Raw genomic sequence first — 15,569 nt, forward strand, 5'->3', positions numbered from 1 at the left:
AACCACTGTTAATACCCATTCTTCTAAATTTTTTCTGTATTTATACACACACATATATAACATTTAAAACAAATGCTAGTATTCTAAGGTATGTTTGTATAAGGACCACTTTTCTACGTCACCAAATCCATTTCTAACTACCCTTTTTAATGGCTACATGGAATTCATTATGTGGATATGCCATAATTTATTCAATTAGTCTCCTATTATTAACAATCATATTATTTCAATTTTTTTGCAATTATCAATTGCATTGAGATGAATATCATAACTAAGTTGAATTCTTGTACGTAAAATTGCTAAGTCAAAGATTTTTCTCATCTTTAAGGTTTACCATGCATACTGCTTAGTTCTTAACTGCCTTGTAGACAAAGTATGCCAAGCTACATTCCTACCAACAGTGCATGAGAATGCCCTTGCCAATACTAAGTAGTACTGGTATTTTTAATCTTTGCTAATTTGATAGGTACTGTTATAGTAGCGTAAAAAATAGCTAAGAGTTTGACACATTTCAACTCTACAGGAAAATGATTTGGAAAATTAATTAAGCACTTTACACATAAATTTTAAGTGATTTTAAACTATAAGCAAATATTTTATCATGTAAATGTGGTGTATGATGTATTAGAATCTTGTAGGAAACCATCCATTCTGAATATGCCGAAATATTCTGATAACGCTGAAGAAAGTAGCAAAAGAAATATGCTGGCACCAGTGTTCACGGCAGGCAATAAAACACAAGAAATTTACTGGGAAATGATTAATGTGCCTAAATTCCCTCAGTATATACATCTAAAGCAAATACATTTTAAAAAACCAACACCATCAAAATAGAATACATTTGAGTGTTTTTCTATAAAGATAGCCATAGTACAAGTGGACAGTTATTTCAATAAAAGCTGATACAGGGGCCAGCCTGGCAGTGTAGTGGTTAAGTTCGCACGCTCTGCTTCTGGTGGCCTGGGGTTCACAGGTTCGGATCCCAGTCGCGGACCTACACACCGCTTATCAAGCCATGCTGTGGCAGGCATACCACATATAAAGTAGAGGAAGATGGGCACAGATGTTAGCCCAGGGCCAATCTTCCTCAGCAAAAAGAGGAAGATTGGCAATGGATGTTAGCTCAGGGCTAATCTTCCTCACCAAAAAAAACCCCAAAAACAACTGATACAAAGCACATAGCAAAATAACATATCTGAAAGAATTTGAATATGCTCATGTATGTTTAAAGATAAATATTTTATTTAGTATTGGTACACAGCAATGAGCAGGAAAGAAATGTCAGTGAATTCCAATAGAAAGAGGAATTTCAATGAAAGCCATGATTATGCAACACCAAGAAAAACCATAAAAGGTGGTATCATAAAGGTTTTAATCTTCATCCTCAAATCTGAGTAGTCTTCCCAAAGCCTGAAACCTGACCACCACCTGTGAAAGCCAGTGAATTCTTTTCAGCTCAGGCTGAAACCCTATAACACATTTTCATGTTCCTTAATGAAGAGTCTAACATTAACCTTGAACTTAATGTTGAGCAGTACTCTGTTGCCTTTGAGCCAGGGCTCATGTAATTAATAAATTTTAAAATTATAAAATGTTAAACCCAAACTGTGCTTTGTAGCCTCTGGTGTATTAATTTTGCTTAAAAATGAATAAAGACAGTGAAAACACTTACAGGATGAAGCACTTGGGTGTCTGTTCTGCCCCATCACAGCTCATTCCGGGACCCTCATGTGTTTACCTCATTTGAGCTTCCACCCACAGTTCAGGCACCTAACTGTATAGTAATTTTCAAATATGCATTTTTTTGGTGAGATATATGTGTTGTATATTGCAAATATGGTGTTTAGTTTACATATTTATTGAGCAAGAACATATTTTGTAAAACCTATTTTTATCACCTGTCTTTGATCCTGACAGCCTGGTAGTTGGTTATGGCTATTTATACTAGGAGCTCCTTGAGGACAGCATCAGGATCCCGTTACTATTTATGTCCCCACTGGTTAGCTCAGTGTCTGAATGACCCTCAGTGGTAAGTCAGTGCAAAATTAAGACTTCCAAATTGGGTTGATTCTTTAGTTCTTCTTCCATTTGTCCACCCAAGCACTCTTCCTCCACTACCCCGTTTCTTCTACAGTTCAGCATAGTTTCTGTTTTCCTTCAGGCACCCCCAATGTATACAACTTTTTGAGTTTCTGAATAAACTGTTTCGCCACATGAGTTACCTTCCTTCCCTCTCTTCTCATGCATCCGTTCTCGTTCTCTTGTCAAAATCCAAATAGAGACTTAATGACTCCTTGGCACCTAGTTTCATCTGACTTTAGTCTCCCCCATTGGTCTGATAGTATTTTTACAATGTGTGTTCACTCCCAATACCCCTCATACGCTCTCTCCATGGCATTCATCCTTCATCTGTTTTTTGATATGGATTGAAAGATATCTGAATAACAAGGATTATCATTTCTTCTTTTCCCATATCTTCTTCATCTTCAACCTCAGAGCTTTGTCTGGGGCACAAAATACAGTAGGATTCTATTCTTTGGTGTTGATAGAATGACTGTGAACACTCACTGAAATACTAGTCAGAGCTGAGTGTTGTAAATAAGAAAGCCCCTGATGCTCTAGGCAGGGCTGTCTGATAGAACTTTCTGCAGTAATGGAAATGTCCATTGTGCTGTCCAATACAGTAGTCACTAGCCACATTGAGCACTGGAAATGTGGCTAGCATCACTGAAAAACTAATTTTTTTCCCTCAAAGCCCCAGTATATAGTTGTATGTCATAGCTGCACATCCTTCTAGTTGCTGTATGTGGGACGCGGCCTCAGCATGGCCGGAGAAGCGGTGCATCGGTGCGCGCCCGGGATCCGAACCCGGGCCGCCAGCAGCGGAGCGCGCACACTTCACTGCTAAGCCACAGAGCCGGCCCTGAAAAACTAATTTTTAAATGTATTTAATTTTAATTAATTTGAATCTAAGTAGCCTCCATTTGGCTGGCTTCCATTTTGAGCAGTGCAGTTCTACAGCATATTCCTTTTCTAGAAAAAATTAAACAAATGTAGAGTGTTTGACTGTGCTATAATTTAGAATGATCTTCATTAATGATGTAGTACCTCATATATCCAGCTGGATATTGAACCTCTCCACTTGAATAGCTCACAGATATCTCAGATGAAGCACATGTAATACTGAACTTGTGTACCTCTATCCCTCAGTAATTCCAACTAGCTCCTTTCCCTCTAACGTATTCTATTTCAGCAAAAGTCACCATCATCTATGCAGTTACTCAAGGCCAAAACCATCAAGTTATCCTTTGTACCTCCCTCTCCCTTAGTTCTACCTGTATGTACTGTACATTCTACCTCCTAGGTAAATCTTAATTTTTTTTTGTTTCCATTTCCACTGCATCAGCCTAATCCAACTGTTCTCATTTCTATCATGGTCTGCCAAATAGCTTCTAACTAGAATCCTTGCTTCTACTTTTGCCTTCTTCACTTCTTTACCCTCATAGTGCTAAGTGGTGCTTCTCAATAAAAACCTAACTATGTTGTTGTCCTTCTTAAAATCCGTAGTGGCATTTCATATTCTTAGGACTAAGTCTACAACATTTAAGATGACCCGTGAGGCCTTCCTGATTTTGATCTTGCTGCCTCTCCCTATGCTCTCTTCCCCTCCCCCCACGCTCCATTCTTCCTTCTGTTCATTTACATACCTGGCCCCTCCAGCCTCAGCTCCCCAGCACAGGTTCTTCCATCTCCTAGGATGCTCTCTCTCCTTTCCCTCCACCCCTGTTCATCCTTCAGATTTCAGCTAGGCTGATTTGTTGTTTGGGTAGCCTTTGCTGACCCTCCCAAGTCAATCAAGTCTCATTTAATAATTCATTTTCGGTGCCTTGTACATGGTCTCTTCTGTTGTACTTATCACAGTTAGAATGAAATATTTTTACACAATAACTTGTCTAATCCTTATCTCCCTCACTGAACTGGAAGCCTCATGAGGTCAGAGATCTGTATCCTTGACACTTATCATGATGCCTGGGCCAGAGTAAGCATGTGGTACATATTTGTTAAATGAATGAATGATATTTTCTGACTTCACTGAGGGTAGTATAAGAGGAAATAGGCTTATGCAGCAGCATGAAGAATATAGATTGGATACTGGAATAATTTACTAAGGCTAAGGCTTGTTGACCATTATACAGGGAGATTATTTTATTTTGTAGCAGAGTAGATGCTAATTGGTCTAGTCATGGCAAAATGCTATTTTAATTAATGCTCAGTGCACAAAATATATCTGGGAAAGAAAGAGGTGTGGAGGAATTAGCCTTCTTGGTACCCTGCTGCTTTATGAGAGGGAGATTATTGGTTGTGACTCACTGAGGCACAGAGCTGTAGGAAGCTGACAAAAGGCATTTTCACAAAGTACCCGAGTTGGGGGATGAAGAGGAGTCACTGCTGAAGCAACACACTTTTTCTCTATACAAGTACTATCCAGGGAGCTGGACTTTGTGTTCAGCAGTGAAATCTTTTAATAAGTGGAAACATTTTGAAGCATCAGTAGAGTGACACTATTTCTTGTCAATTCTCAATTTGATCTCTCCTTTGAAGGAAGACACCTTCGGGCTGCTTGTCAGTTATTCCTACACAAAGGAGAACCTACGTCTCAAGCAGTTTACCCACACCCACCCCGTTTTCCATTTCATTGAATAAATATGTCCTCCTCCCCCAGCCCTTGTCTCCTCTTCTTTGCCCCAAGAGTGTCTTACTGAGCTGATTTATATCCTCTCTGAAGCAGTAAAATTTCTATTTATAAACTTAATTGAGGAGATGAGAGACATACCTCCAGTGAAAATCAAAGAGAGTCAGTCTAATTGTCCTGGTTGGGATCTGATGCTTTGGTGTGTCAGAAAGAATCCAAAGAGCATGGCCCTCTGGTGATGTCCTTTCAGTTTATCCAGCTATATTGATCAGTTTGATTTTTAAGAGATAGGTACCGAAATCCGATGAATTGGAGAGATCAGTCAATTTAAAAGGATGGTTGATAGTAAAATTATCAACATGATCCAACCAATGGTTACTTAGTTCTATGGAATCCTAACTCACCAGTTGGCAAGATGTACATGTCACTTGGCTTGATTAGAAAACCTTTTTGCTGGAGGTCAGTGATCACAGCCCCAACTTACTCTCTGAAGGAGTATAAGGCAAACCGGTCTGAGAAGAGTTGTTCCGTTTGACAATGGCTCATGATCTTCTATTCCTCCACTACTTGGATTCATTTCAACAAATAGAGGTCAATAGATAAGCCATTTTCCCCAGACTGGAACCCTTTCTAGACTGAGCCCACTTAGGCATAGTCAACCTGGTTCTTCATTTTTTAATTTGGTCATTTAGGAAAAAAATTTTTTCAGCACCCTAAGTGGGAGACACTTTGCAGAGCACTGGCGAACTCTGAGCGAAAGGCATGATCCCTTCCTCCTAATTCCATTTTTTGTGTCCTCTTTCAGTACTTCAATGCAGGTAGTGTACTGATCTGTCAGTGTATAACTGGAGTCTGTTGTTAATCAGTTTCCTCCATGAATAACGGTATCTTGCCTGGTCTTCTGTCAGGATGATCATCTTTGTGGTGGATGCTTTGGATTAAAGAGACAATAAAACCATAGAATGAGAGCTTTTCTGTTTGAGGAGCTAAATGATCTATATAAAAAATGGCCTTGTCTTCATAAACATCATAAAATACTGATTGGCCTAGGCTTCCCAGGCATTGCTCAGAAGAAAGGTCCAGGCTAGAGATAGACGTTTGGGAGGATGAGGATGACATTTGGAACCATGGAAATGTTTGAGACTTTCTAGAGAAAGAGTGCAGAAAGAGAAGAAAAGGCAGCAGCCAGGGACTGAACCTGAGAAACACCAACATTTAGAAGTCGGGTGGAGGAGGAGGGGCCAAGAACTGGGAGGAAAATCTAGAAAAAGAGGGTGATTCATAGAGGGAGTGGTCAATGGTGTTGATGCTATTAAGGGGTCAAGTAAGGTGAGGTTGAAGAATGGTTATGCCTCCACGTCAGAGTGCTAACAGTGAGAGGAAAGAGCTATGAGTCATCATCCCTATGCCCCAGGACCTTATGGTCTAGTTATGGTCCATGCAAACCAGTCGAGGACCAGTGTAAGGCATTAATGTGCAGAGGGACCAGAATGAGTCATAGAGGCAGCTGATGTTCATGAGGGGTGGTGGTTAGTATGAGCTAAGCTTTTAGGAATGGTTTATTTAAAGAGTTGGGGCTTGAGTAGGGCTCTGAAGAGTTACGAGTAGGATTTAGAGAGGTCAGTAGAGGGGAGAAGACAGGATTCCAGGCCAAGAGAATGGCACACACACAGCCTGAAGTCAAGAATGAGCATCCTATGTTCAGATGAGGCTGACATGACAGACGAGGGGCTATCACTCGGAGAATGGAGGAAAAGAGGTTAGAGAGGCCAAATGGTCCCTCTATATATAAAGAGATTGAATGCCAAACTTAGAAATAGAGAAATGCAAACCACTTAACCAAACAGGAAGGCATTAAATTAACGTATTAATCCCACACATCAAATTAGCCTGTTGTGCCAGCTTGTTAGCACTCACCCAGGTCTCTGGGTCTGGAAAAAGCGATGTATGTTGTTATGAACAGTGTGTTCCTTGGTGGATGACGACCTGTTGGCACCCCCTCCATTGTCTCCCACTCCGAAGGATCATTAACGATGCAGGAAACACTCTGCGCAATTCTCTGGTTATACATTTTCTTCTCTGTGGGAATCTGCACCTAAGCCTTAACCCCTTGGGTCTGAGAGGAATAATTCTGCAAATAATTCCACCTTTTAGTTCAAATATGTTTAGTATGGCAAAAGCATTTTCAAAGGTTCTTTTTAACTTTCCATTACTGAGTTCACTATCTGACAGAGAGAAGGCTTTGAAATAGAGTCCATTTTCAGTTATTCATGGACTGACGAGCCCCCGGTTCTGGCCAGCTTGTGGATTTCTGCCACCTTTTCTGTCCCTCTCAGTGTAGGCTTGAGCAAGGCAGGGGTCGCTCTCTCACCATTTGCTGCTGCCATGGCACTCCTGTCCGTTCTCCCTGCTGAGTGCACAGCACAGACATTCACCCTGGGGAATTGTAATCTCAGGAAAGAATACTAAGCCAAAGATGAGATCCATGGCTTGAATGTAAATGGTTGCACTGGCTTTTCTAGGCGACTTGTGGGATTAGATTCTTTACTGAGAGTCCCTTTTTTCTGCTTCTACAGTACAGATAAGTGGTAGTTACCCTAATCACAGCCTAGTGCCTAGAAGTGATGATGAATTTAGGAAAAAGCAAAATCTTATTATGCACCTGTTGAAGCTTTAGATGTGTGTTTCCAAATCTGGGTCTCTTTTCCTCCTGGAAAATCCAAATTACTCACTGGAGGTAGCAGAGCTTGAGTTTCCAGTGTTCTGTTTTCAATGGAAGGATGAAATAGCCCCTTCTTCCCAAAATAATATGCATGTACTTAGTGCAATATATTTTTGCAATGTGTATTTATGTGTTAAATTGTACGTATATATTATGTACAATGTGTATTATGTGTATATGCTATGACTGTAGCATATATATGTGTGTGTGTGTGTGTATTTTCACTTCTGAAAGCTCTGAGAAGGCAGAGATGTGCAGGTCTTCCAAAATCTCTCACATTCCTCCCGAGGCCTGGAAATAAATACTGCTTAAAAAAGCGTCTCGAGCAGCTGCTGGCCTTGTTTGAGATGAGTTGGTTTGGTGTCAGTGTACTTCTGATCACCAACATGTATTGAAACACACAATTGAAAGTGGCTCTTGCTTTTTCCTCTGGTGTCAACCTCGTAGTCCACCCAACAGGCTGGAGTAAGTGCTGGAGCGGCCACTGTCCATCCCCTGAGGGTGGCAGGAAAGAGCATAATAATATAAAGGTGCAGGACGTCTGTCAAGCCAACTATGCAGCTGCTGAAAGTGATGATGCTGAAATAATGTCACGGTTAGGAAAGATGACAATGAAGAATGAAGAATAATAAATATAATAAAAATTTATTTTTATTTTAAAATACACACACAGAAAAGTGTATAGAAGGTTATACACTAAAATGTTGATGGTGGTTAACTCTTCACTGCTGGGCTTATTTGTGATATATATTTTCTTGTTTTTGTTCATTTATATTTTCCACCTTTTCTTCAGTGAAGAATACTGTTGTCTAATATAAGGTTATTGAGAGAAAAGAGAACAGGATGGACTCAGCCTCAGGAGGGTGTGCTTAGCTGACCCTGGATGCTTGATTCATGTTAGAGACTGAAGGTCAGAGGTGTCATTCTCAGGAGCAAACTAATGCAGGGCTGTTGTAGGTACCATCCTTTGCCAAAGAAGAAACTCTAACTGATGCTGCACAAAGATCTTTCCCATTTGTTATTTTATTGAACCATCACAGCAATTCTTCAGGGCAGGTGTTACTACCTCCAGTTTTACAGATGAGGAAACTAGAGACTGGGAAAGGTACATAATTTTTCTAAGAACACATGGTTAGTTCCGTTAGAAAGCGAGTCAAATCCAGTCACATGTGATGTGTTCTAAGCTTCCTTGATTTCGGACTAGAAGAGAAGTCTTCCCTGATAAACCCTGGGCACTGGATTACTCATTCGCTTCACGTCTCCTTGCTGCTTGGCCACAATTGGCATTAGAGTGATTGACATTCCAGCCCTCACTTCTAGGGCAACTTGTGTTTTAATTGTGGCTCCACGCAATCTATCCATGAAAGAAATCTTTTGAAAAATTCATCCAAGTGAAGTGGGAACGTTCACAAAAGCATTTTTACCACATTATCTCATGAGATTTCAATAGTAGCTTTATAGGTAAGTATTATCATTATCTTTGTTTTACGGTGGGAAAAACTGAAACCCAGAAAGTTTAAGAACTATATGTTCATGATTCAGAAGTCAGATGTCACAGCAAGGCTTCATTTAGATCAATAAAGAGAAGAGCAGTGTCCATTCCTCCCTCTCCTATGTCCTTCTCTCCATCAGTGACAACTTCTGATTCTCGTTTCTGGTATTTACCTGTCTTTCTAAAGTATATATTATTTCTTCATTTATGAATTATAAATATATTAACTGCTTTCTACATGAGGTTTTAGCATCTTAGACCTACTCCTTACTTCTCCTAATATAATAATATCTCTATTTTTGGTTAAATCTGCACTCAGTGTTTACATTATTATCGTGTTAAGTGCAATTATCATATGATAATTGCATTTCCTTTCTTAGTCAATTTTGCCCCCTACTCCAGATTAAGAATTGCCTTGCCTTTTTTGTTTGATTAGTAGTTTATTCTTACTACTTCTTTCCAAACTCTGCAATAAAATTGAAAAATCCCTCAGAATAGTATTTTCCATGTGGTCAGATGTATCTGGTAATCTGTCAGCTCTCTTCTTTTCCTAGAGAATCTCTCTTGAAGCCCTCCCATGCTGCTTTCCCATCTGCATCATTTCTCTTTAGATCTGCTGAACAGCTGTTGTCCTGACACTTCCCTTCTTCTCTCTCCTATGCTGAAACCCTGTGTCTCAGGCCCCAGATCTCCTTCCTGTTTTTTCTCCTCCCTTTGATTTGGTGGAGCTTCCTCAGAAAAGGACGATGGGTGATAAATTTTTTGAGACCTTGTACTTCCCAAGCTGTCTTTTTTCTACCCTTACATTTGATTATCTGAGCACTGAATTTTAGGTTGAAAAGTAATTTCTCCTGAAAATTTTGAAGATATTAATTATCTCTAGTTTTTAGCTTTACTATTGAGAAATGCCATTTTGATTCTTGATTCTTTGTAGGTAATCTGTTTTTCTCTCTAGAAGCTTTACACAAATATCTTTGGTATTTTGAAATGTCATTGTACCTGTCGTCCCTGAGTTTTAGAGTCTCTCTGATGCAATTTATTCAGTAAAAAACCCTTCATCATGGAGGCAGAGAAAGAGGGAAACCTTGGGGTCTACGTGCTCATTACCCAGATTTTTAACCCACCTCCCTATTTTTTTCCTCTCTGGTTTACTTAGCCATCTATGGTTTATGGCGCCTCTAATGCCTGGACCTTCTGGGGATCTGGTGTATGAATGACTTTCTTCTCTTTGGCATCTAGTATTCAGGTATCTTAGCTCTGCTAATTCCTCCATCTGCTTTCTATCTTATAAAAATGGGTTGACTTTGCTCACCTGCTGTTGGCTTCTCTTTCATTCCTTGTCTGTGGATGTATACCTTTTTAAATATTTACTTTCATTTTAGCGGAGTTTGTGACGAGAACAGAGACGTCTCATCTACTGTGTTTCACTGGATGTCACTGGAAGAGTTCTGTGCTATCACTTGGTAAATCATTTTGGAATGCTTTCCCTGTTTGTCAGTTTTAGATTTTTAAATATCCAGTTTGCTTAAAAAGCAGGCCTTACCCTAAGCTGTTGTTTTTGTGTTTGAACAGGATATAGCTGAGGCCACAGCTGTCACATTCTAGTCTTATTTAATAGTCCCGAGGGACCTCAATGCTGCCTGGAGAGGGAGGCCCCCAGTGTCATGACCAGCCATAACTTGGGTGCGATGGTCATCTGGATTCCATCTTCCCAACCATATGCCTTGACTCTTTATACTCAGGGGAGGTGGCCAGGGTCTAAGGTCACTTAGTGGAAAGATTCCTAGATTTCCTTTTTTTTTAATTTATGAAGTCATTCATGACCATATGCTCTTGAAAAAAAAATACAGATAAAACTGAGGTCCTCTGACACCCATCCCCCCAAACAAATACACCTTGCTCACTTTCCTCCCATAAGAGGTAACCATTGTTATCAGATAAACATTGTTTATCAGAAAGCCTTCCACACCTTTACTACTTTGTGTGTGTGTGTGTGGTTTAAGAAATGTATAAATATTCTAAAATTTGCACTTTTGTTCCTTTTCATGATATGTTTTGAAGATGTTTCTATGTTAGTGTATGTAGATCTGCATAATTGGACATGATGTGGGTATATCATAATTTATTTAGCCATTCTTCTATTGCTGAATATTTAGGTTGCTTCTAATTTTTTCCTTTACGAATGCAGCTGCAGTGAGGATGCCTATTCATGCCCCCTTGTACATATGTGTAAGTATTTCTTTAGAGCAAATGCCAAGAATAGAATAGAGCAGGAGTTAGCAAACTATGGCCCATGAGCCAAATCTGGTCTACTGCCTGTTTTTGTGTGGCCTGCAACTAAGGATGGTTTTTACATTTTAAAATTGTTTTATTCAATGGTCCATACTTTCCCCAATGATTTGAAAGATCACCTTTAATATATAGTAATTGTCTAAATATACATAGCTCACTTTTGGGCTCTCTATTCTGTTGCATTGATCTATTTGATTATTCCTATTTTAAATACTAGAGTTTTATAATACATCTTGATTCCTGGTAGAGAAAGTCCTATGCCCCTTTTGGTTCTTTTTCAGAATTACAGTGGTTATTTTTGCACATTGACTCTTCTGTATGAATCTTAGAATTGGTGAAGTTCCTCAAAACTCTCTTTGGTATTTATATTGGAGTTTATTAGATTTGCATTGAATTGTAGATTAATTTGGGTGGAGTTAACATGTCTATGATGCTGTCTTCCCAGCCATGAATAGTTATTTATTCAAGTCTTCCTGTATGTTCTTACATAAAATTTTATCATTTCTTCTTAGAAGTCTTGCACATCTCTTTTTGGATTATTGCTGTTGTATAGGAGAGATATTGATTTTTGTTTTGAGTTGATCATTTTGCATGTATCTTGATTAAGTCTTTTGTTAGCTCTAGTCGTTTGTCAGTTGTTTCTTTTGAATTTTCTAGATTGATGGTCATATTATCTACAAATAATGACAGTTTTGTCCTTGCAACAATTTTAACTCTTGATGCATTTGATTGTCTTATTGTACTGACTGAGTCCTTTGGTACAGTTTTGAAAGATAGAGGAGAAAATGTCTTTTTCTTGAAGCTTCCTCTTTTCCTAGTCTGCTAGGCTTTTTTTAAAAATCATGAATGAGTATACAATTTTACCTAATACTTTATTGACATTACATGGATTTCTAATGTTTTTAATATGGAATCATCCTTCCATTCCGAGGATAAATCTTACTCGATCGAGAGTGTTCTTTTAATCACTCTTGTATTCGATTTACAGCTATTTAATTTAGAATTTTTAAATATGTGGAAGAAAGATTAGCGTCTGGTTTTCTTTTCTTATGTTGACTTTTTATGACTTCGATATCAGGGTTATGCTAGCATCATGAAATGAGTAGAAGCTTCCCAGGGTTTTTTAACTCTCTGAAACGGTTCCTGTGAGATAGGAATTATCTGTTCCATGACCTTGCTCATTAAGATCATCTGGGCACTTTTTCTTTGAGCATAGAGCTTTTACTGTTGTTTCAATCCTTCTATGGTTATGCTTTTTTCAGGCTCTCTTCTTTTTCTATGTGAATTTTAGGTAATTTCTACTTTCTAGATAATTTATCTTTTTCAGCTAGGTTTCCAAATATATTGCTATATAATCTCCAAAGATTTTTAAATTTCCTATATATTATTTCCTCGTTTATTTTTCCTTGATCTTACTTGCCAAAGTTTGTCCATTTTATTGTTCCTTCAACAAAAACTTTTGTTTAAATGAATGAAATTTAAAAAAACTTACTGGTGTTATAATTTTTGCAAATTTTTGTTGTTGCTGATTTCTTATTTTACTGCATTGTTGTTGGTGAGCATAGCCTTCATGATAATTTTTTAGAATTTACTTCTATTTCTTTCCTGGCTTAGTACATGTTCAGTATGATCATGGTCCACATGTGTATGAAAATGACATGTTTTCACTGTTCTGTGTATCTGTCTACTAGACAAAGCCTAATAATTCTTTGTGATAAAATATACGTCACATAAAATGTATCATTTTAACCATTTTTAAGTGTAAAATTCAGAAGCATTAAATACATTCACGTTGTTGTACAACCATCACCACCGTCAATCTCCAAAACTTTTTTATCATCCCAAACTGAAACTCTGTACCTATTAAACAATAAACTCCCTATTACCCCCTCCCCCAGCTCCTGACAACCACTATTTTACTTTCTGTCTCCATGAATTTGACTACTGTAGGTACCACATATAAGTGGAATTATACAATATTTGTCCTTTTGTGTCTGGCTTGTTTCACTTAGCATAATGTCTTCGTGATTCATCCATATTGTAGTATGTGTTAGAATTTGCTTCCTTTCTAAGGCTGAATAATATTTCATTCTATGTATATACCGCATTTTGTTTATCCCTTCATCCATTGATGAACATTTGGGTTGTTTCCATTTTTTGCATATTGTGAGTAATGCTGCTGTAAACATTGTATACAAATATCTATTCTGTCCCTGCTTTCATTTCTTTTGGATATATACCTAGAAGCTTTTGCTAGATCGTATGGTAATCCTTTTTTTAATTTTTGAGGAACTGCCATACCGTTTTCCACAGCAGCTGCACCATTTTACATTATCACTAGCAATGCACAAGGGTTCCAATTTCTCCACATCCTTACCAACACTTATTTTCTGTTTTTTGATTATAGCCATCTTAGTAGGTGTGAACGTAGGGTTCATGTGGCTCATTGTGGTTTTGATTTGCATTTCCCTAATGAATAGTGATATTGAACATCTTTTCATGTGCTTATTGACCATTGTATATCTTCTTTGGATTAATGTCTATTCAAGTCCTTTACTCATTTTCAAATTGGGTTGTTTGTTTTTTTGTTGTTGAGTTGTATGAGTTCTTTATATGTTCTGGATATTAATCCCTTATTGACATGTGATTGCAAATATTTTCTCCCATTCCACGTGTTGCCTTTTCACTCTGTTGATAGTGTCCTTTGAGGCACAAAAGTTTTGAATTTAGGTGAGGTCTAATTTATCTATTTTTACTTTTATTGCCTGTGCTTTTAGTGTCCTATCCAGGAAATCATTGATAAATCCACTATCATGAAAATTTCCTCTATATTTTCTTCTAAGAGTTTTATAGTTCTGCTCTTATAGTTAGATCTTTGATCCATTTTGAGTTGATTTTTGTATTTGGGGTAAGGTGAGGGTCCAAATTCATAATTTTGCATGTGGATATCCAGTTTTCCTAGTATCATTTGTTGAAAACACTGTCTTTTCCTTATTGAATGTTTTGGCACCCCTGTTGAAAATTATTTGACGATATACACAAGGCTTCATTTCTGGGCTCTCTGTTCTACTCTATTAGTCCTTATGTCTGTCTTTATGCCAGTACCACACAATTTTTATTACTTTAGCTTTGTAGTAAGTTTTAAAATCATGAAGTCTGAGTCTTCCAACTTTGTTGTTGTTGTTTTTGTACCATTTTACCAACCTCTCTCTATTTTTTCTACCCCCTCAGGCCCTGCTAACCACTTTTCTACTCTCTGTTTCTATGAGTTCAATTTTTTTTCCCCAGATTCTGCATATAAGTGATACCATGTATTATTTGTCTTTCTATGTCTGGCTTATTTCACTTAGCATAATGCCCTCCAGGTTCATCCATGTTGTTGCAAATGACAGGATTTCCTTCTCTTTAAAGGCTTAATAGTATTCCGTTGTGTATGTTTGTATATATATGTGTGTATGTATATATACATTTCTTATATATATATAAAAGGGGATCTTAACCTCTTATGAGATATGTGGTTTGCAAATATTTTCTCTCATTACATAGGTTGCTTTGGAATCACAGTGCTTGTGTTTAACCCTTATTTTACTTAATAATGGCCTCAAAGCACAGGAATAGGATGCTAGCAATTTGGATGTGCCAAAGAGAAGCCGTAAAGGGCTTAAGTGAAAAGGTGAAAGTTCTTGACTTAATAAGGAAAGAAAAAATATCATATTTTGAGGTTGCTAAGATCTATATATTGTTATAATTGTTCTATTTTATTATTAGTTATTGTAGTTAATCTCTTACTGCGCCTAATTTATAAATTAAACTTTATCGTAGGTATGTGTGAATAGTAAAAAGCAAAGTATATATAGGGTTCAGTACTATCCATGGTTTCAGGCAGCCACTGGGGGTCTTAAAATGTATGCCCCGCAGATAAGGGGGGACTACTGCATAACCTAGGATTAGTTGCTTAATGTCTCTGCTCTTCTAGTTCCTCCTGTATAAAATGGAATAATTTTACCTACTTTCAGTATAGGTAAAGCTCCTCATATAATGATTTTTTTTTTTTTGATGAGGAAGATTGGCTCTGAGCTAACGTCTGTTGCCAATCTTTCTCTTTTTGCTTGAGGAAGACTGGCCCTGAGCTAACAACTGTGCCCATCTTCCTCTGTTTCGCATGTAGGACGCTGCCACAGCATAGCTTGATGGGCAGTATGTAGGTCGGTGCCCGGAATCCGAGCATGCAAACCCCAAGCCACCAAAGCAGAGCGCACGAACTTAACCATTCTGCCACCAGGCCAGCCCCATGATGATTCTTTTTTGCACCAAAAAAAAATTGCAGTTATCTAAAACATATAGATTGATGCTATCTATCCTATGGGTTA

The 15,569-nt window shown here is 38.0% G+C and overlaps 1 protein-coding gene across 4 annotated transcripts in view; it reads left to right on the top strand.

The window, feature by feature from the left end:
• The window catches only part of HHAT (hedgehog acyltransferase), a 324,456-nt gene that overhangs the window by 234,804 nt on the left and 74,083 nt on the right, over positions 1–15,569 (top strand). The gene's annotated exons all lie outside the window — the stretch shown is intronic.

The sequence above is a fragment of the Diceros bicornis genome, chromosome 4, assembly GCF_020826845.1.
Source record: "Diceros bicornis minor isolate mBicDic1 chromosome 4, mDicBic1.mat.cur, whole genome shotgun sequence".
NCBI classification, from domain to species: domain Eukaryota; kingdom Metazoa; phylum Chordata; class Mammalia; order Perissodactyla; family Rhinocerotidae; genus Diceros; species Diceros bicornis.